General features: G+C 40.8%; 1 long non-coding RNA gene across 1 annotated transcript; it reads right to left on the bottom strand.

Annotated features, from left to right (window-relative positions):
• Window positions 1-1,745: 1,745 nt before the first annotated feature.
• Window positions 1,746-23,354, bottom strand: LOC123479172 (uncharacterized). Its single transcript, XR_006654706.2, has 3 exons — window positions 23,224-23,354; window positions 2,509-2,629; window positions 1,746-1,865 (listed from the first exon to the last, which is right to left on the bottom strand). It is a non-coding gene; the product is annotated as an uncharacterized lncRNA (long non-coding RNA).
• Window positions 23,355-23,787: the final 433 nt, after the last annotated feature.

The raw sequence follows: 23,787 nt of genomic DNA, 5'->3' as shown, positions 1-23,787 counted from the left end.
CTTCAAGACACCCATTCCCTTCCTAACAAATCTAGCTCTTGTGATCCCATAGTCCTTATGGTCCCAAAGTTCTTTGCCTAACTTTCTATTTTAGCACATCTCACATTGTAAACTTTTGCTTGCAATTCTTTTTCTCCACTAGACTAAGGGGGAAATTAGTTTATTCATCTTTGCATCTCTAGCATCTAGTGCAGTGTATGACAAAGAGAATGCATTCCCTTAACATATGTTGAATAAATAAATGATTTTCGGGTACAGATCCTTTGGTGAGAAACCTAATTACTTTCTATGACATGGGAAGTACCTTTATAAAGAAGGTTCTAGAGCTGCAAACCAAATACTTAATCATTTCAGGAGTCTTGTCTGTGTCTGAGATCTAGGAACATAGCCTTCATTCCTTAATACCTTTAATACACTTCCTCTGCAGGAAATAATTAGGGATATCATACCCAAGCATTCATTTAAAGTATATTAAACCATTTGCCCCACTGTAAGAACTATGAAATCTTAATGTTCACAGGGATGTTAGTAGTAATATGACCCTTGTGAGTTGAATTGTGTTGCCCCCCAAATATGTTGAAGTCCTAACTTCCAATATCAATGCATGTGACTTCATTTGAAAACAGGGTCTTTGCAGATGTAATCAAGTTAAGATGGGGTCTCAGTGAATTAGAGTGTGCCCTACTCCCAAATATCTGATGTCCTTATGAGAAGAAACAAGACAGAAACACAGACACACAGGGAAAACGCCATGTGATGGCAGAGGCAGAGACTGGAGTCATTCATGTAGCTACAAGTCAAGGAATGCCAAGGACTGACAGTCACCACCAGAATTTAGGAAGACTCATGGAGAGTTCTCTCCAGAGTCTCAGAAGGGGCATGGTCCTGCTGACACCTTTGACTGTGGACTTGGGCCTTCAGAACTGTGGGAGACTAGACTTCTATTGTAAGGCACTGTGGTTTGGTACTTAGTAGCAGCAGTCCTAGGAAACTAATGTAATAATGCAGGCCTTATTCGATATCTTCAACATCTCAGACTGTGCTTGAATAACTCCTCAGGTGAGAGACTTACTACCTGCCAGGTTGTCACATTCCCTATCAGTGAAACCCATTATGCTGGAACGTCTCAGGAGGATTTTCTATTTACACTCTAAGCCTTTTGCTGATTATTCTCAAATTGAAGATCATGATGTATTTAGGTCCTATGGTTTTGACAGCTTTCAATGACAATTTACACGAGGATATTTATACGTGAAATGTCTGAGAGTTGAAAAATAGTGTTCGAGTTTCAAGCATATGGAGCTTCACAGATATTTTCCCTGGATTGACAAGAGACACTGGTATTATTTCAATACAACCTTACTCAGACTGACTGATGGTTTACATTTGTCATCACACCTTTCAGACAGAGGCAGATCATGTGGCTTCCTTCCTCCTACCTAGGCCTAATTAATCACATTACAGGAAGGTTTTGTCACTTTCCTGTTGACCTGGTTTCTGTGGTGCCCAATTAACTGAGTGAAAGACAGGAACAGCTATCAAGAAGCAATAACACCAAATTAAAAAATTAAAAGTCAAAGCAGCTAACATTCCAAGCAATACTGTGGGATTAAGGGAAAGCGCAGGCTGCCTGAAGGTAAGCAGGCATCCCCTGGCTATAAAATAAGAGGGGTGAGCATCACTCCAGTTTAGGATTACCATTCCTCAAGAAAATGCAACAAAAGATTTGTGAGTGTTTTTACTCTCAAATGGGCCATGCAGTTGATGTAAATTGCAATTTGAAGATCGTTTCACTTTTTCAGTCATCAGAGCTTCAGGGAAAACTGAGAACCAGGATCAGGAAGGTAAATGAATCCTTCAGATAGCTGCCAACACGGAAAATAAATGTTATCTCTACAAGAAGTGAGTGTTAACAGAGATAGTAGGTATAGAATGCTCAGATAACCACTTAAGATGCTAATCAGCGGGAACACTGGCAATGTGTGCAAATGAAAGGCTCTACGGTTATTACTCTCCCCTCTCCTCACTGCTCCACCCACCCCATCTCCCCCTCCCCCACCACAACACAAATGCTGCATTTGTAAGGCAACCCAAGGCACTAAAGGAAGCAAAAACTGATGCCATGCATTATTCTTCCCACAGAAAGCTATAGAGAGGATCACAGCTTATCCACAGCTTATCACAACTTGGTGTGTTTTTGAAAGTTTTGACCTAGAAGACTATTTTCTACCATTGAAAATTTAACACTCTACCTTGCTAGTCTGCACCCAGGGAGCAGTCAGCACAGGTGTGACCACGGGGGCATTTTGGTGGGAAGGCATGGCTGTTCTCCCTGAAGCTATCTCCACTTCTGGACTAAGGTCTCTCTTATTGTCTACCAAGCTTTCTATATTAAACTCACTTTGGGTTCCTTTCACAAAATTCCTTCAGTATAATTTCTGATAAATTCACCTGGTTAAAGAGGAAAATAAAATTCAGTTATTTCTTCATTTTAAATAAAAGTTCTACCTCTACTCAGTGTCACTCAGGCCCACTCAGAACCGGCGGCAGGAAAAGAGCTGGAGCAGTGCCAGCTCCCGCAGGGCCTCTGATTCTTAGCCTGTAGAGCAGGATGCTGCAGCCTCTGCTTCTGAGTTTCGAAATCAAGAGGAGAAAGATGCACATCAAAGACAAATCCAGGGAACTGTAAGAGGCTTACCAATAATCCATTATTTCCTTCTGTATCTTCCTTAGTTTGGCATTTACCTCACTTACCGTGCCCACTTGTCTCTCTGGTCTTCCCTCTTCAAACTCCTCATCAGCTGGTTTCTGTCTGGTAATCGCTCTGGTTGCCTACTGGAAACAGTCCAGGTTTACCTGGATTGAGTGCGAACGCAAGCTACTCAGGCTGCACCTCCACATAGAGCTTTTCCAAAGAGAGCTGTGCTTTTCAGTTGACCTTCGAGACATGGGACTGAAGGTCCCCAGACCTAGACATGTCTTATTCTATAGTTCCATGGTCACAGTGACACTCTGCAGGTGTGTGAGCAAATGGGTGCTGACAGGCTTCCATCCAGGGAGACCACGGTTCTCGGAGAATTTGAAAACAATAATCAAAACAACTAAATTTGGTCTGCTTTATATTATCATCATAGAGCAGCAATCCCACACGATGATAGTGTGGGGGGTGGGGGCTGCCCCCACCCTTGGTGAGCCACTCCTCCTGGGCCCCGACCTCCTGTACAGATCCTTGGGAGAGAAAGGCATTGTCTTTGATGACTCTTAGAAACTCCCTTTTTGGTTTCATCCATGGCACCGACCCTTCAGGCCTTCTGCTGACCTACTTGGAGACCTCCATTCCCAGCTCTGGGAGTCTCTGCTTTCTGTCTGGGCACATTTTTCTCTGTTTTGTTAACCTTACTGAAAGTTGAGTTTCAAACCGACTTAACCCTTAGATGAGCTATGCTTCTTGCTTTTTGTTCCAAATGAGCTTGGGACTTATTTTTGCCATAAGCCAGTAGCTTCAAGAGTGGATTTTGTGTGAAAGAACCCTACTCATATTTGGCTAACCCTCTGCCAGTATTCCTACTACATCTCTCTTTTGCCTTCTCTGAAACCTATTCTTTTAAAATATCTGGCCAAAGTCCTAGTGTGGTCTCTTTTTCCTCCAGAGGAATCATCTTTTATTATTTAAAAATACCATAAGCAAGCAGATTAACCAAAAACATAGACAAACAAACAGTGTGGTGATAGAAGGGAAGGAGGATGGAGGGTGGATGGAAGGGCAAAGGCTGGGGGCATGGGGATGGGGATGGAAAGAGACTTTGCTTGGGGTGATGGGCGCACCGTGCAGTGTACAGATGATGTTTTGTGGAGTTGTACACTGGAAGCCTGTATGGTTTTGCAAACCAGCGTCACCCCAATAAAGTCAATTAGAAGAAGAAATACCTTAAGCCCAGAGTTTCTCAAACCTTAGCCACTAACATATATGACCTTTAAGTACTTTCCTTTATCTAATTACCATGTAAGTAATTATTTACTCAGTAACTTTAAAAGCATGGTGCTTTCTCTCAGTAGCTCAGTGTATCTTACTTTGGGGAACCTGGTGTCATGTAAATACAGTATCAATATAGACATTTCTACCAAGGAAGAGGAAATCTGTTGCTGCACAATGCAGTATCATTGTGTAGGTAAATCATTTTTCCAGAGGAAAAATATTATATAAATGTGTTGTTTTATTAGTAGTATATACTTGCTACTGGTATCCATGAATGCCTTTGTGACGATTGATGGTGAAGTTGGTGAGTTAAGGAATACATTGTAAAGAATAGAAAACTAAAGTAGCAGCTTGTCTTGGCACAGAGCCTTTCTGATTTCTCTTCCTTTCCTCAATACAAAATTTCTAGGAAAGTCAGACCTCTGAGGCACCTACTCATCTGGCTAAATTATTAACCAAACTCTTTGCATGACAAGTAATTATTTAACAAATGCTTTCATTTCCTTGAGTATTATATACAGAATAACTATATATAATCTATATATATTATATATATATATAATCATCCATTTTGCTGAGTGTCATTTATTAACATGTTTGTGATTTAGGCTTTCTAAGTGTCTCTTTTCAAAGCTCAAAAGTTAAAACATACACACACACACACAACAAAACCAAAAGCCTTTTGTCATTTGTTTTTATCTTTGAAATATATGACCTTGGATTCTTAAGAATGATTGTGGAAACTTATCAGAGGCAGTATCTTTCAATAACCTTTGTGAGCACCCGGAAATTGAGTTTTTCCAGTGTTCAGTAATCTGAGCGATCAAACACTGAGATACTCCCATTCTACTTACTTTGTTCTTCAGAATCCAAGTAATGTGTTCCAGAGACTCTGGAAAGTTAGACAGCTTTCGAGGCAAACTGCCTAGATTTTTCAAAATATATTAGATTACTTGTTACTGTCATCAGAAAGGGTAATACAGATTCTTGGTACCACAGCCAAGGAGGAAACAATCTCCTGAACATCTTTTCATCTCAGTGGTGAGATAATGTACAGGAGCCCCTGGGCTAACAAGCATTTCTCACGTGATAGCCTCTCAGCTTTGCAAAGGCAAACTCACTACACTATTTTCATTGCTCAGTTGTGCCCTTGTCAAGGATAAATCCAAGATTAGATCCAAGGTTGCTCTTCATGGGAGGCAGCATAATCCTATTAATTGGAATGTAGTTCTAATCTGGTTGTAAAACAAAAGTGAGATATTTGTGTGTAATGCATAAAATGGACATTTGTCATTATTAAATCATAATAGTTAAATATTAAGTGATATTATGAGAAGGCAGAACTAAAAATTAGAGAATCAAGTAACATTGAATAAATATGACAGTAGCAAAAATTTGCAGTATATGAGCATAAAACATTCTAAGAAATAGCATAGATTTGTGAATTGAAAAGTGTTTCATCAATTTATGTGATAAATTTCCATTTTAAACTTAGATAAGAAATGTAGATTTGTACAAGATGAACAAAACAATGACTCAGTAGAAAGGCCTGTAATAGAAAGTGCTATATCACCAAGGAAATCCAGATTTCTGCAGATTTCGAGGCTGAGCTGAAAGGGTTGTGTGCCACTGAAGGTGGGCTCCAGTCAAATAGGAGGCATTCTCTGATCCGAAGTTGCATCTAAATGTCAGGGTTACAGGTACAGTTTACCTTTTATTTGTCATATACTAATGTAAAATATTTATTTTTATGAAGGCAATAGATGTAATATGAAAATCTTATAATAAAAATAAGCATAAATGAGATGAGAACTGAATAGCTATAAAAATTAGAAATCTTGGAAATGAAAACAATGGAATTATGGAAATGGAAACCTTAGGAGCTAGGGAAAACTACAATGGAGAGATAACAGTGAATTGAAAGATGACGTTGAGGAATTCACTCATAACACAGAACACAGAGACAAAAAGAAATTTTTTAAATTAAAAGAGATGGATTAGAAGTTAAGATGCTTCAAAATCTGCCTGATAGGTGTTACAGAAAAAGAGAAGAAAATAACAGAGAAGTAATATGTGAAGAGATGGCTAAGAATTTTCCTAAACTGAGGAAAAGCATGAATCAGATTAAAAGTATTCTCTGAGTGTCAAAGAAATACAAACAAAAATAAATCTACCCCTAGACATTTCCTAATGTAACTGCATATCCATAAAGGATAAAGAGAAAATCTTCAAAGCTATTGGAATGATCGCCTACAGAGAACCACCAGGTAGGCTGACAGAAGACTTTTAAAGATGGCGATAGTTGCCAGCACAAAGTTATACCAAAATTAAGGAAAAGCCCATCAAAACTTTTTGACAGTATTACACAATTTATTTGTTCCTAAAACTTAACATTCAAATATATAAAACAAAAACTGACGGTAGTCCGAGACAGTGAGATGGTCACTCTCATAGTCGGATGTTCATTGTAGCACCCTTTGGGGGTTTACAAACTTAGAAACAAAGAGAGTGTGCACCATGAAGGTAATGATTCGAAATACTGTGTTATACCCACACCATGCAATATTATTTAGTCATTAAAAGACTGAATTAGAAGCATGTCAGTTTCTGTTATGTTCCCACATAAATGAGAATATCACAATGCAGAGAGGTAGGTATACAATGATCCCAGTGTAAGAACAAACCCCACTGCTGATGTTTGCACCTGCTTATTATATGAGTATGATGAAATTTCTGGAAAAACACACACAAGATTACTTTAGTCACTTAACAGTTGAGGGGGGGGAGTGATGGGCACAGAAACAGATAGTGAAGGACATGGAAAGTTCATTAAATTTCAATTATTACAGAAAAAAATAACTTTGATCAAGAATACTGACCTAAATTTTTCAGTAAAGACTCTGAAGCAAGAAGGAACACAAACTACTAGGAGGAGCCCACCATGGGGCACAGAGAAGAGAATCTTTTGTTTTGTGAACAGTATGGGCTGGGAGCAGCATTTTATGTCTCCTATACAGACAGACAGACAGACATAATGTACCTTCTGTGTTGGATGATCAAACATTGCCACATCCTGTGAGGAATGCTTGTGTTTTCTTTTCTTCCTGTTTTTGTAACTTTGTCTTTAACATCTTTTAATTAGAAACAATCACTTCCAGTAATAAGTTGATCCAAAAACCAAAAGACAGTCATCATGATACCCGTCCATTGGTGCTTGAGAAAAATTGTTCTGCTCTCAAAAAATCAAAAAAAAAAAACCCTCACACATTTTCCCAAACAAAAATAACAAAGTAAAGTCAATCAGAATAGAGACTCTTTTGTGGAATTTTTGCTGTAAAATGAAGCAGAGATATGAATCAGCAGCTAGAGATGTTGGGAAAAGAAGGTTTACTGTGATCGTTGTTTGAAGAAGAGTGATTTTAAAGCAAGTATAGTATGAGGATGGGAAAAATTGAATTGAAAAGGTGACTTGGATGGGTCATGAGAAAGACAATAATTTCAGAAGTAACACCCATCAACAGCTAGGTACAGAGGGATTCTGGGGCATACGTAGGAGCTCGCCCTTAGTTCATAGCATGGACAGTCCATCCATTCTAAAAGGACATAGAGGAAGGGAAAACTGGGTAGAGATGCATGTACTTTAGTAGATCCGATGTTAGAAGGAAGAAAACTCCTTTCCTAACAGCTTCTATTTTCTCAGTGAAATCAGAATAAGGTTCATCAGTTAAAACTAAAGAGTGGAAGGATTGTTGGAAATTTAAGATTACTTCAAAGAATAAAGTGAAACTGTAAGAAAGAACAGTCAAAGGAAGAAAGCAATGATAAAGTCAACAAACATATCTATAAACAAAATTCCTGTACTTTTAAAAGAAAATAAAACTAAACCTATTTATGATTATCAAAGGCCCATGGGTAGGGGAGAACCACACTGGCCAAAGCTCTACAAATTCATAATTTGGGGAGTTTCTATCTGTAAGAATAGAGGAGTGACTTGTTACTCACATCCTTGCCGGTCTACTAACTACTTCTGGCTATTAAGATGTTTTAAACACTAAACTCAATAAAAATGGAGCCCAAATGTAAGGCAGAAGTTGAATCGAATTGATCAAGTGTCATATTATGTATGTCCTTTAATATAAAGTTTTCATGCTGATAAATGCATCATGCATAAATGGAATCCTACACTGTCCGTGGCTTAGCGGTACCAATCTCAGTCTCAGATAGGTAGTTAGAATTCAGCCTCCCTTAACTTTATTTTCACCAAAACACACTTATGCACCTTCTAGGTCCCCCATGCATTTGTTACTGTGCCCAGGTACATTCATGTGAGGACATATCTACTGTCCCAGGCAAAGAGCTAAGGATCTATATTAATCTACTTCTGTATAAAAGCCATAACGAGTCACACAGTGCTAGCATTCCTAAGGAAAAACAGATTTTATCAAATAACACTGAGATGCATAAAAAGGAATAGAGTGGGAAGACAATGGGATTCCACTAAGGTGTGTCTCAACCACAAAATTCTTCCTAGAATATGAAGATCTAACCAAGTGCCATAACACTTTGTCTCAGAAACCAAATCAGCTTAGAACCAGACTTAGGGACGGTCCAGAGCTTGTTCCAGCAGTCACACGTAACTATTGAAATTTGAACTTAGATACCTAAAGTTTTTAAAAAGTAAACACTCTGTTCTCTAGCTGTACCTGGCACATTTCCAGTACTTAACACGTGTGCGTAGCAGCCACCGTGTTGGACAGCACAGACATAGAACATTCCATCGTGACAGAGTGTTCTCCTGCGTGGTGCTGTCCAGACCACGGAAAGCCCCTGTGACTTATCTTATCCTCAAGATTGTTTCTGGCCCAAGAGAAGTGTAAAGAAATATGAACTTGTGACGCAGCCCCAGAACCCAGAACCCACTTGGACTTCAAACTGACCCCAAATTGGAGCACTGAGCTTTCCCAGTCTGGACGGGACTCAGTACAGACCCACATCAACCATCAGTTTAGGCGGAGGATAGAGCAACGCTTATACCTCAAATAACATAATAATGCCTGGGAAGGTCTTTTTAAAACTATGAAGTGTGTTGCAAAAATAAAATATTCTTTCTGTGTCCCTAAGTAGATGCCTTTACTTTGTTGTGGAGATCCCTAGATTATTATATTCAGTATTTGACTCTACAGCTTGAGACAAATACAGACAATTTGGAGGCAGTTCAAAGGAGACCCACAAAGATGATGAAGGGTTTGAGAAATAAAATACTGTGGTTCAAAATGAAAGTCATTCATCCAGGGAGAAAATTTTACAATTATCTTCAAGCATAAGCCTTTCAATTACACAGAGAATTATATCTAGCTACATTAAGAGATGCTCTGGACAGAATAGAGGAATTACATCAAATTAACAGCACAAAGAAAAACTTTCCGACAATGGTGACTGTGCCAGAGCAGGCTATTAAGGAAGTTTAATATTTTCTGGAAGTATTAGAAAGCAGAAAAGTTTCCATGTGAGATGCCTTCTAGTCACTGACTCCTTCTGAGGAAGAGTCAGATATAGCTCGTTATGCATATATTCCCACATTTTGTACCATGTGCAAATCTGGTCCCAGTTGGCCCAGGGACTGGTTCTGGCTCATATCAAGCCACAAAGAGCCTGACCAGTGACTACTATGAGACTGCGTCCAACTTTATACTGGGAGTGAGATAGAGGATAAGGTTGTTTTCAACCCAGAGCCCATTTCTCCTTTTTTTTTTAAAAAAAAAAACACAGCCCTTTTCTTTGGTGGAATCATCCCTGACCCAACCATATACCCAGGTCTAGTTACCAGAGCATTAATTCCCTCTGGTTGCCATGATTGGTTCAGAAATAACAAGTAACCCAAATGTATCTAATGAGATGTGATTTCAGGATATTTTCCTTCAAACTGCTGGGAGAATCTCTTTTGTGACATCCTTGTTTGTTAGTGGTCTGAGTGGGTTGCCACTGAATGAAGAGCAGAGCAGTAGTTCTTATATACACTTCCATTCCACTCTCCAGAGCAGAAGCATTGGAGCTCCTGCGAGGAAGCAGGCAGCTAGAGATGCTGAGCAATCCTCCAGCTACAGAGCTAGGGAAGGCAGCAGATGGAGAGGTGGGCCACTCTTTAGTCCACAGATTTTTCAATCCATCCCCCATTCTACACCAATACACTCTGCCACCTTCAGTGGCCCTTGGCTTTGTGGCACTTCCTTTCCCCTAAGCAATTTCCTGTGCCCTTAATTCAGTTACCACTGCACCATGCTTTCCTCTCTGCTAAACCTCTACCAAAATGTCCCAGCCACCGATGCCCCCTCTCTTGTTTTTGTTTTTATCTTTTGGTCCTTTGAGTATTTTATTTCCTTTACCATCATTTCAATTCAGTTTCAGTTGGGAGGTAAATGGGCCTGGTCCATCCATCATCTTTAAACTACTTTTATGGTGAGAACAAACCAAAATACCTAAGAAGAGGGAAAAATGTTCACAAGAAAGAAAGAATTAAAGCAAGACTTTATGCATGCTAGTTGTTGCCGTGAACAAGATGGCAGGCGCTAGGATGCTCTTACTCAGATGGCCCAGGAAGCCCCTGTGAACTCACCTATGACAGAGTAACCACTAATGCTTCAGGGAGGATGGAGATCAAATCCTGCTGGGTGCTGGCAGAGACCCAGTCTACAGGTGTTTGTGACTGCAATTTTCCCTAGACCCAGTGAGAGTGATATATAAGTTAATTTGCTTGTTTTGAGTTGTTCTCTACTTTAGGATTGATTTCAGATCTTTTCTCTTCATCAATTTTTTTGTTTATTTAACAAATATTTAATAACCAACTATAGCTTCAAAGTGTTATGTTATATCTTAAAATATAAAGATTAAGATCTAAGTCTTGCTTCAAAAGTTTTTCAATCTTTTAAAAAAAAGCAGTCTGTACTTTAAAAGTACAAGGGAAGGGGAGAAGTGTTTTTGAAAGAGAAATTCAGGGAAGGAGATGGAGATGAGGTGGGTGGGGTGGTGGTTGTAGGCAACAAGGGGAAATGTTTGGAAGTAGTCAGGCCTTTGGTGCCAGATTGGAACACTGATGTTTCCAGATGTCTCTGAAATCCCATCTCAGTAGCAGGGTTGATATTGGAGAGACTTACCCAGATTTGAGTGTGGGGCAATTTGTCTGGTGAAAGTACTGTTGCTAAAACACATAATTTAACTCTATTCTTGAAATGTAATCTAAAATCTTTTATGGTCCTTAGTTTTCTTGTATAATATTTCTAAGGTTGTTTCCAGTTCTGAAATTTTAACTAGAACTCAGATTCTTGTTTCTAGACAATCTTTCCATAGTCTTTCTATTTATACCACATTCTGTCCCCAACCCATTGAATTATTTTACTTTAACCCTGATTGAGAATTCTACATTACTTATTTCAGTCTCAAACCTAAGCATATTTCTTCCTCCCAATTTATTTTCAAGGTTGAAGTAAAGTTCAAGTGAAACCAAACACATATAATCCTAGAGGAGAAAAAGAAGGATATAATTTACTTTTTGGTGTAGAAGTCATTATTCAGAGCTACAAACATACTAAATGCTCCCAAATCCATGAGTGAAGTGATATTAATTGTATTTTTTCAAGGATATTCTGAAATGGGATTTTTTGACCTAAATGAATCATCCAACCATTATGGTAATAATAGCCCTCCCAAGCTGAGAAAGCCCAGGGTTTTGATACCATAATGTACTGCAAAAGCATCTCTCTATCATATAATTTAGACAACAAACTCTAATTTTATTTTCTTTCATAGTTAAAAAGGAATGGCTTAAAATTGGATGACTTTTTGAAATGGTTAGGAATTATTCATTTTTGCTCTTTGAATATGAGAATTATTCGAGTCTATGCCCAAAGAAACTTTAACTGTGCTATAAAATCTGGCCCTGACCAGGTAGACTAGTTGGTTGGAGTGCCATCCCAATGCGCCAGGGTTGCAGGTCCGATCCCTGGTCAGGGCACACACTAGAATCAACCAATGAATGCATAAATAAGTGGGACAGCAAAAATCAATGTCTGTCTGTCTGTCTTTCTCTCTCTCTGTCTCCCTTCCTTTCTCTCTCTAAAATCAATTAAAAATATATAAAATTCACTGAAAGAAATAGTGCTGTGTAAGTAGTGTTTCCCATCTTTTTCATATTATGACACATATGAAAAATGAAAATATTTGCGTGGCATGCAGGAATAAGCTGTCAAGGTCACTGTCACCCAGAGGCAACAAACCCAATAGTGGTAGGAGCCCTGCAGGCTGATAGGACCAGTATTTCACTCTTTGTTCAACACTAAGGTGTGCCAGTAAGGAAGCCTTGGGGTGCAGCAGAGAGTTTGGTACAAGAGTTACCTAAACTGCTTCCAGATCAGCACACCTGTCTTTCTACCTCTCTTCACACTCCAAAAAATCTGAATTTTGCTCAAGGGGAGCTAAGCATATGTGATTTTAATTTTACATTGGTTTAATAATTTTTAAAAATCAAAAGAAAATAACAGATGAAAATTGAATTTCAATATTCATTAGAGGTAGATTACTACATCTTCATAATAATTTTAGAGGCATACCTGCTATGAGAGATCAGCAATTAAATTGTTGACCTTAGAAACTGGGATTTAATCAACCATCAGAAGTACATATAAGCTCTCATCCAGGTGGCTTCAGTTGCATATCTAATCAAAAGCCAAGCAAAGCATGAAATATAGAAGGTATCTCTGCCATTAATTAGGTGGTTAATAAAATTCCTTAAATTTTCTGTTCATTACTTTTTACCAAGGTTTGTATAATGATCAATAAATGAGACACTAGTGTGTGATTGCTGTTGTAGAGTGCATCATAAAATCACTCCCATTTTATAGGACATTGGAAGAGAAGGAGAAATAAAGGGGGAATGAGGACAAGAGTCTCCGCAGTGAAAGAAAGGCATCTCTTCTCTTTTTCAAAAATTAATTTTGTGATAAAAAAGAAATTTACTTATTATGAAATCTTTAGATAATAAGTAAAGGAAGGCCTATGGTAACTTCCTCAGGGTCAAAGATTAAAATAATTTTTTTTTATAAACAAGAAACAGAATTGAAATTTTAACAAAATATATGGATGACTAGAATGTATCAAGTTCTGGGTACCAGACTTTGTGCCAAGCACTTCCCCAAGCTTTCCAAATTTATCTAATCCTTAGAACAACCCTATGATGTAGGCACATTGTCTTCACCATATAAATGAGAAGACAAAAACTTAAAAAAAAATTAATTGGCCAGTCTGAGTCCATACATAGGGCCAGAAAACACAAAGTCAGATTAAGAAGCTGGACTGTCCAGTAAAAGTGCCTTCCAACCTGAACACATTGCTGTAGGCCCAACTATTGTGAGAAATAGACTATAGAAAAGCTAAGCCATCTCATTTTACTAATTTAGCATGCTATTGACCAAATGTAGGTGGTTCCCTGACACAGACCTCGGCCCGCAAGATCTGTTGTGGTTGCAGTATTCCAATACACATACACACGGACTACAGAGATCCTGTGGGGGAAAAGGGACTGGGGGGCCACTCTCTCAAGAGGAGAGTGCTTCTGAGCGCCTTGGCCACACCCTCAAGGGGGGGAGTGCCACAACCCTTGCCTTGACAAGCTTTTATTGTTTTTCTAGGCCCCTTACATCAAAGAAGGTCCTCTTTTACTATGCAAAGGTTTGTTTTGGGTGGTTATCTTTGCAGACACATGAGAGGGTGTGCTGAATACATCAAAGGAGGATATTTGCAATGTAAAGGGAGAAGTGGTCCAAAGGCTAGGTTCCATACCTGGAAGGTCTAGCCCAGATTTTAGGAAGATAAAGATACTCAGTAAACATTTGCTTGCCTCAGGGTGAGGGAGTTTTAGCAAGAGCAAGTCTCATAGCAGTCTAGATACAATGCAGGCCTGATTTCCCACTGGAGAACTTATCCATGGAAGTGGGTCCTGCACGCCAACTTCACTCCCCACTGGCTTTTCCGAGTGGGGGCTGAGCCACATTTCCCACGCTTGGAACGGTTCCCCATAGTTCCCAAACATTGATACACATTAAAATAATCTGGGGAGCTTTTAACATTCCCAGCACCCAGGTTTCATCTCATACCAATTAAATCACAATGTTGAGGAGTTGGGGATGGGGGTGGGAGTGTAACCAAAATGCAGGTTTGGCTGCCACCTCAAAGAAGGCCAAACTGTGAGACAGGTGCTGGTGCAAAAGAAAAGAAGTTTATTCAGGTGCCCCAACTAAGGAGAATGGTGGACTCCCATCTCAAAGACCATTCCCTCCTTCCCTCTCACGCCCAAGATTCTTAACAATTAGGAAGGGAGGCACTTTTTTCTACCTAATCATCTTGCTCACTTTTGACACCTCAGGCCTTGTCCATTCATCTTTCTAATTTTGTTTTGTTTTTTTAAATTTTATTGTTGTTCAAGTACAGTTTCCTGCCTTTTCACACAGGGCAGAATGGCCATCATAAACAAAGCAACAAGCAAGTGCTGGAGAGGTTGTGGAGAGAAGGGAACCCTAGTGCACTGCTGGTGGGACTGCAGCCTGGTGCAGCCACAGTGGAAAACAGTATGGAATTTCCTCAGAAAACTAAAAATGGATCTGCCTTTTGACCTGGCAATTCCACTGCTAGAATTATATCTTTCTAGTTTTTGGTGTGCTCAGGCCCTGTCCATTCAGTTTTCTTTCTTTTGGCAGTGCTCAGTGTAATAACTTCACCCTGTGCCATCTTGGTGAATGGGGGAGACCCCCCAGTGCTCCCTGTCTACGGTAACAATTCTCCCCTTCAAAACTCTGGACCTTTGTAGTCTTACAAGGGTAAATGATGGAGGTTTCATCTCCTGTAGTTTCTTTCTGCTATCGAGAGGCATAGTCTTACCTAGCCCCAGGTCCAGAGATCCTCGCTATCTACTAAAGAAAGAAGGGGTCAAAAATGGAGGGAAGACTTTATGCAAGAAAGAAGGATTTCTGTCTTCATAAGGCGACGTACACGGTATCTAGAGCATGGCACTGCTGAGCAAGTGACGCTGGTAGACTGCTTCAGATTTCAAGAGACGGTGTTGCGGATGAGCTTCCAAAGTGAGATCTATTGTGTAGACAAGCAATCAAGTATACAGTGAGGGGTATGCCTACTTGTGCAGAGGGAATTGTAGTGAGATCAGAAACTGGAGAGACTACAGGATGCCTCATGACCTAATCCTGAGCAGGGCTGTGGGGTAAGTTTGCTGAGAAAGGCAGTATCTGGGATATGTGGACAAAGCATGGGCATAAAGTATAGCAACTGTTGAAAAATAGTAATAAAATAAACACTAACACTGTCACTTATCGTTGGGAGCCTCTGTCCCTTTCTGCAAGAGAAATTTTAAATCTCCTTCAGGAGTGTAGGCCTAGCTTTCTTTTGCACTATCAACAGCAGTGGCAAGATCCAAGTCCTGCTCAGGCAGTGCCCACTTTATCCATGTGTGGTGGATCTAAGACTTAATTCCTGTGAGCTTTAGGGAAGAGTGTGCTGTCAGCAGGATGACATAGGGACCAGCCCATTGCTTGGCTAACTGTTGTCCAGGACCTTGAGTCTTCCAGGTCTTTGGAAAGACTCAGTCTCCTGGCCGGAACGGGTATAAGACTCATCAGATGGGTCGATGGACTTAGAATAAGCAAACTTGTGCAAAGTTGTTAGTGTTTGCCCTAGATGTTGTACACATTGTTTGATTTTTGATCCATGTTCTAAATCTAAAGGAGTTATTCCCAAAACAGAAACTTGGAAGCGTCTCCCATAAACTATTTCAACCCACTTTGGGGGCTTAATTTAAAGCCCACTTTGAGGCATTACCCTCATCTGGAGCAAGGCAATAGGGAGTGCCTAGTCCCATTTCAACCGTGTTTCCTGGCACATTTTTCACCATGGTCTTCTTTATTGTGTGGTTCATTTCTCAGTCTTTCCTATCGATCGGGGTCTCCAAGATGCATGTCCTTTCCATTGACTCTGCAGTGACTGTCCTGTCTTCTGGGAGGTTTCTGAAGTGAATGATGGTCCATGGCTGCTTTGAATCTTGTAAGCAAGTCCAAACCTAGAGATCATTTCTTGGAATGAAAGTTTTGCTACCTCAGTTTCCCTCTCAGGTCTAGTGGGGTATGCCTCTACCCATCCAGAAAAGGTGGCTACAAAAACTATTAAAAATTTAAAGTGCCCTATGGTTTTAGGCATCAGTGTGTAGTGAACTTGCCAGTCCTCAAATGGGCATATCCTTTTCTATTGCACTCCTTTTCCTGCTGGGGCATGTTCTGTCTTAGGATTGGTTTTGGCACATATCCGACAGGTGTGGATACTTTTCTGAATGATTCTTTGTAAATGAGGGCACTTCAAATGTGGTCTAATGAGATCCACTAAAGCATACCTTCTACAATGAGTCTTTTCAGGTAGGTGTTTGAGGATGGGATGTACCAGAGCTTCAGGGAGTAAGATCATATGATGAGTACTGATCTTCCATATAGAATTAGGGCCAGTGTTAGAGAATCCCAATTCCCATACTTCACCTTGTTCTGTGTATGCGGTTTAAATTCTGACAAGTCTAAGTGGGGAATAAAAGCCCCAAGACATGGTGGCCCTGGGCCGCTTATCTTGTGGCTTTATCGGCAGCTTGGTTTTCCTGGCTTGTTTGGCACCATTCTTCTCGTGTTATGGGCAGTGCATTATGGCAGTCTGGTTTGGTAGATTCACTGCCTACAGCAATTGTAAACTCTCTTTTGCATGTTTGATGTCCTATTTCCCAAGGTTAAGAGACTTCTTTCTTTTCATATTGCTGACTGCTTTCTTTTCATATTGCTCCATGGCCATGGACTACCATGAAGGCATATTTAGAGTAAGTGTAGATGTTAACATTCTTTCTCTAAGGCTCTGGTTCAGCCTTTTGTGCTAAGGTTCCTATAGCAAGGCCCTGGGCTTCTGTTACTTTGTCTATGTTGACTACATGTACCCAGCTTGTCGTTGACAATTCTCTATGAAGTTGCTCCCATCTGCATATAATTCTCAGTCATGTTTTGTTGGCATTTGGACCAACAAATTCAGTCTGGGGTTCCATCATCCCGAACAGCTTATTAGACTGCTCATAGATCTCAGATGGGAAGATTTCACTCTGGGTCCTTCGGGCAAGTCAGGAGCACCTGGATCTGAAGAGCACGTTCTAGTGAAACTCCTAAACGTAATTGCTGCTTCTTAGAGAAAAAAGGCAGGTGTGCATGCAACTTGCAAAGTAAATATCAGCCCAATGATGGAATGAGACAGTCTGGTGTGTAGAGAAAAATTTACAAACTCTTTGATTCCTAAGCTGGCATTCTAGAAGTTGAAGAAATGCCTGTTTTTATAATTTTCCACCAGTCACTCCAGTAACCATCACTGCAGCTGAAATTTTCTTGGTTAGTTTGTATTTAGCACTGAGTATGTAGCTCCTGTACCTACGAGGAAGTAAATTAGCTTGTTTCTTAGTGTCAGTTGTACCTGGGGCTCTTGTGGGGAAATAGTAATAGGTTGGGAGGTATGTAGGGGACACACTGGGCCTCCTCATTCATCATCAGATTAATTATTAATTTCTAACATTTCTCAGCAAGGGTTTCTATCCTCTTTATTTTTCGTTTTGAGTTCCAGGTAGTCTTTTCTCTGATACCCTTCCTTTTTGCAATAGGCACATTGATTGATTGATTGGCAACTAGTGGGTCTTTCCCTTTTCTTTTCAGGTCCCACCTCTCCTTCTGGTTTCCCCATACTGTTTCTGAGAAAACAGTGGCCTGGTAAACTTTAAAGGCTATGCTCACCAGCTGGGAGGGATTCGTTCCTAACACCCCATCCAGTCATTCGAGTTTCCTTCCGAAATCCAGGACGCTTTGCCCAATAAAATTATGTATAGGACATTTTCTGGGGCCTGTGGGTATGCTTTCAATAGGTCCGATAGATTTTTTCTAAAAATTCAGAAGGATCTTCTTTTGATTTCTGTTGAGTGACCTGTATCATATTCAAGCTCTTTTGTTTAGGCATCCCTTTCTTAAGACCTTCTAATATGCACCTTTTGTAATGCTCAGGAAGGCTAGGTTGCCCCCTGTTTGGGTCCCAGTTTGGCTCTGTCAATCACCCCAGCTGGGTTGGCTTTCCCATTGAAATTCTTTTGATGAAGGCAATGAGCCTCTTCATTAACCTTATTTATAACTAGCTGCCTTTCATCTGCCATTAGTAAGATTTAAGGAGATCCTGTACATCTGCCCAGTTTGGATAGTGCGTGGCAAAAATGGAGGTGATAAGATCTGCCATTTTCTGACGATCCTCCCTATATGAATTCTTCCAGTTCAGTAAATCTGAGGTAGATAATGGAGTGTGAGCTCAGTAGTGGCCAGCAGGCTGGTTGTCCTGGTTTATTCCGCCTGTAAGGTATTGCCTTAAAGGAACTGTCCCATCTTGATAGGAAGGGTCCCTGGACAGATTGGGTGCCCTGAGAGATCTATCATGGGGGAGACCATTCCTTCATTACACAAGGATTGGACTGTCACCCCTCTAGGCCCTATTATAGGGGTACCTAGTAGCATAGTGGTGACAGGGAAAAATCTCCCTGCTGCTAACCCTGGGTTCCCTGGGTTTAGGCCATTAAAGAGACCCACCTCCTCATTTTCCTTTTCTTCCTGTGTCTTACTATTAGGGAGGGGTTTTGAAGCCAATTCCCTTCTCTGTATCATTAGGTTGTTTCTTTTCTTTGCCAAATCCCTATTGTGTAAAGACATAAATGCCTGGACATAAAGGATTCCCTTACCATTGGCAAAACAATTCCAACTGTATAATGGTATAGTAATTTAGGGAACCATTTAGGGGCCATTTTTTCCATAGTCTAAAGTATACATATTCCAAACAGTGTTACAATAGAAAATCAATTTGTTCTTAGTCATCGGATTATAGCTGTATGTGGACAAATCTGCTAAAATTCTGTCTAGTGGACTCCCTTCCGGTGTCAAAACTGAACAAACCCTGATTGCATAAAAGTACATACCCAAAACCATAGCCATAAAAAGACCCCAAAGTGGGAACATATGAACAAAACTTGTATTCATAATTCCTTTAGTCCAAGTGAGAGCTGACAAGCAAGTCCTAGCATCTTTTTGCATGCCAACTGAAATCACAAGTGGTCCTGACCAGACCCAAATGGCATGAAACCCAAGTGGCACAAAGCCCATATGGTATGAAGTCCAAGAGGCACAAAGCCCATAGCCTACCACAGGGTACATAAATGGTCCTAACTGAACCCAAGTGCACAAAGCCCAAGCAGCATGAAGCCCAAGTGGCACAAAGTCAAAGCAGCATGAACATAGAACCTTCGGGGTGCATGCTGGTTCAACTTACCCAGTCTTAGGGTCCATCTGCTCCCAAGAAACCTGTTTTATTTCACAAGCCAAGCATTTCAGGTGGCTGATGCCTTGAGAAAGAATGCAGGGAAATTCCCCAAGGAAAGCTCTTGGCAGCTGCTGGGAAGTCCCCACAGTCCCTGGCATAGGGTCAGCCTGCCACAGGCAGCTGGGACCCCTGCTGGGGTGCTCCGGGACTTATTGAGGTGCATGCTGTCCAGCAGAGCTGCCAAAAACTGTAACTGAAATGCAGGTTTAGCTGCTTGCTGCAACAAAAGTCAAACTTGTGAGACAGGTGCTAGTGCAAAAGGAAAGATATTTATTTAGGTGCCGTGACCTAGGAGAATGATAGATTCCCATCTCAGAGACCTGCCCTTCTTGCTCAAGCCCACGGTTCTTATAGGGATAGGGAAGGGAGGGCTTTTTTCTATCCAATTGTGTTGCTGGTTTTTGGTGTACTCAGGCCCTATCCATTCATCTTTCTATTTCAGTGTAAGAACCTCCCCCTGCGCCATCTTGGCCAATGTGGGGAGGCTCCCCAGCACTCCCTGACTGTCTATGGTAACAACTGGGCCACAGACTGCATAGATATTTGGTCAAATATTATTCTGTGTGCCATCGTGAGAGTGTTTGGGGATTAAATTAACATTAAATTAGTAGGCTGAGTGAAGCAGATTTGAAGTGTGAGAAATTCCTTCTGCCTTGCTGCCTTCAAACTGGGGCATGGTGTTGTCCTGCATTAAGATTCTTCACGGATGTTAAGCTGCTAGCCTTCAAATTGGAGCCACTCTTCTGAGTCTCCAGCTCGCCAAGTCAACTTGCAGACCTTGGGCCTTGTCAACCTCTATAACAGCATGAGCCAATTATTTATATTATCCTACTGGTTCTGCTTCTGTGGAGAACCCTGACTAATGTAGGCCCTACATGACTGAGCACTGCCTTATAAAGCTTGCCTTGGGTAACTCCCACATGCTTCAATTTCTTTTAATTGCCACTATTGCCAGATGAGCTCCAAACTTTCTTCTTGCCAGCTGTGCGTCAGAGCTCCCTAGCTAATCTCTCCTCTGGGCACTTCCCTGTGAGAGCCCTGCAAATGCAGTCAGTTAGTGCCATCCTCTGTTAAGAAGCACTCCGTGGCTTTTCTCTATCCTAAACTGTCTTGTCTACATTCATGACCCATTGGGCTCTAGCCCTCCTGTACATTTTCCAGTCATATGTCTCCATATCAGCCACTTGCCCTAGTCAGTTTTATTTCTTGCAGACTTATTTGGGCACAGTGGTCATTTCCCCTACAATACTTTGGGCCACATTATTACTCAAGCTTGAAATGAAACCCACCATCCTTTAAGAATTACCTCAAGCTATTTTTTCCTTCATAAAGCCTATTAGAAATCTAGCTACAGTCCGTTCACAAAGGACCAGCCTTCCTAGATGTCCTGCCCTTGACCCCTGCCTTCTTTGTATGTATGCATTCCTTATGTCTATTGTCATTATGCTTTGGCATGTATTTTCCCCACAAGGTGATTACAAACTATTCATAGATGCCACGATTCATGGACCATCTTTCCTAGGATAGTATTATGTCCCTATAAGGAGATAAAGGCATATTTCATGAAATAATGAATGGATGAATTAATTATTGCTCATTGTGGTAGGTTGAATGGTACCCCCCAAAAGATATGTTTACACCCCAACCCCTGGTAATTGTACAGGTGACCTTATTTGGAAAATGGTTTCTTGTAGTTGTGCTTAAATTAAGAATATTGAAATGAGATCATTCTGGATTTTCCAGTGATGAGTGTCCTTACAATATGCAAAAGAAGAGAGGACAGCTACAGAAGAGGAAGACAGGTGAAGGCAGACACACTCACTGGAGTGATTCATGCACCATCCCAGGAATGCCTGGAGCCCCCAGAAGCTGGAAGAGGAAAAGAAGAATTCGGCCTTAGTGGCTCCAGAGGAGCACAGCAGTATTCAAACCTTGATTTCAGAATTCTGTTCTCCAGAACTGCGAAAGAATAAATTTCTGTTGTTTAAGCCATCTACGTTGTAGTGATTTGTTATGGGCAGCCCTAGGAAACTAATACATTCATCATTCCCTTGGGCAGTTTGTAGAAATTAGTCTCCATCACATCTCGGTATAATGGTAGAACCGTTTTTATCTTAAAGGCTAAAGAGACAATGGCCCCAGGCTCCTTGCATAATAGGTACTTATTTTAATTCTTTAAAACTGCTGATGCAAAATCCCACATGTTCTTTTAAAACCTGACATTCAAATTACATGACTCAAGAATTCTGTCTTAGTCAAAAATGTTCCGTGTATAAAAAATATAACTTTTTTCATTTTGAGATCATTGTAGATTCAAATGCAGTCATAAGAAATGAAGGAAAATCTTGTGTATATTTTACCCAGTTTCCCCAAATGGTTATGTAAGGCAAACTATACTGCAATGTCACAAGCAGTGTATTGAAATGGATACAATCCAACAATCGTATTCAGATTTCCCCAGTTTTAATTGTACTTACTTGTGTGTGTGTATTTAGTTTACATAAATTGATCACCTGTGTTGGCTCATGTCCCCATCACCACAGTCAAGGCACAGACCTACTATTCTATTGCCACAAGGATCCCTCCAACTGCCCTTTTATAACTACACCCATCTCCTTCTGCACCCCACCTCCATCTTTCTCCTTGAGGATAATAAATTGGTGAATCTCTAGGAAATTATACTAAGTGAAATAAACCAATCCCAAAGTGTTCCATACTATATGATTCTGTTTACATAACCTCCTTGAAGTGACAAAATTTCAGAGATGGGTACCAGGTTGGTGATTGCTAGGGGGTGTATATTCTCTTGAAAGTGAAATATATTTAAAAATTTTCAAGGGTCTCAAAGTTGTCCTATACAGCAAATTAATTATTTTTTTCATTTAATAAACATTTGGGGAAGCATTTTGTGTCCCTGATACTACTTTGATGCTGGGAATACTCAATCTCTTCCTCAGCAAATCCACTAAGATAGCAAGTGAGAAGCCTCTAAAATTGAACTGTATGTTAATCCCTTTGGTGGGAAAAAGTACCCACCATGTATGAGAGGCTCCAAGAGAGCTAGGATATGACTGAATAACAACAATAAAAAAAAGAGCAAACAAAAGTGGAGGGGGGGTGATGAAGAGATACAATGGTGTTTATGTAAGAAAAAAGTAAAGTTCTGTCTCCATTAAGTTGTGAGAAACAGGGAACTTGGCATGTGAGTTAGGGATCTGAGAGAGTAAGTAGTTTAAGATACAGGTACAGGCAGTAAATAATAGCTTATGTGGCCTCTCCACTCCTGGAAGAGAGTAAAAAGTCCAATGAGGAACTTGAGCTCCTAGTGTTATGTTGGTATTTAGCTGATTATTGATAGGAAAGGGGAGCAAAAGGGAATTGGACATTGAGCTTAATAAAGTGGGGAGCATAAGTCTGTCTGCTTCACCAGGAAGCTTCACACCCCAGGGGCTTATAGCAGTGCTCTGCCAAGGAGATTAACACTCCTCCCTTCCCCCCACCTGAATTGTTGGGTGGCACAAGGGGAGGTGTTGAACCATAGAGGACTGTCAGTCTAACTAGGAGGTGTGGACCCATCCAAAGCCAGCAAAGCTTGGGAAGTTGATTGGTTCTTCTGAAAAAGCACCTGGTTTGTTCCAAGCCCAAGTAAATATAATCCCAAGGGAATAAACAATCTCTCTCTCTCTCTCTCTCTCTCTCTCTCTCTCTCTCTCTCTCTCTGTCTCTCCCTCTGTCTCTCTCTTGCTCAAGACGGACTCGTGTGGTGCACTCACCTGTTCTCTCCATAGCCATGTGGCCTTAGCAGCCATGTGACTTGTGGTCATGGGGACTCCACATGCAGGCTCCAGGAGTGAGCTCGAATCCTGCAACGCGGCAATGGACTGCAGCTGGAAACACATACTAAGCTACCTGGTTGCTAGACTGTACTGTACTTTAATATGGAGCAGAAACTCTGGGCAGTGGCCTTTGTCCTGGCCCTACTGAGGACAAGATGGACTTTCCCCATGGCAGCACAGACAGAGACGGATTATTGGGACATCAGGAGAGGAACCCCCTTAGTTTTACATAATCAGTAAAGTTCACCACATAGCCCCATTCTCCTGTGCTGGTCTCAGGAAATCCTTTACCTTGTGACACCGCAAGAACTCATTTTCCACCAACAATACTAGGCGGTATATCACTAGTGATGGAGACACCATGGTTCTGTTGGGCTGGAGGGTGGCAAGGGGGTTGAAGAGCCATGGGGTGTCAGCTCTGACAGACAGGCACAGGCTGTGTGCAAAAGGTAGCACAGAAAATAAATGAACAATAAAGCCCTTCAACATGAGTCCTAAGAA

Source organism: Desmodus rotundus, chromosome 6, assembly GCF_022682495.2.
Source record: "Desmodus rotundus isolate HL8 chromosome 6, HLdesRot8A.1, whole genome shotgun sequence".
Taxonomy (NCBI): Eukaryota; Metazoa; Chordata; class Mammalia; order Chiroptera; family Phyllostomidae; genus Desmodus; species Desmodus rotundus.
The sequence above is the reverse complement of the archived record's forward strand: the minus strand, read 5'-3'. Positions and strand labels throughout refer to the sequence as shown.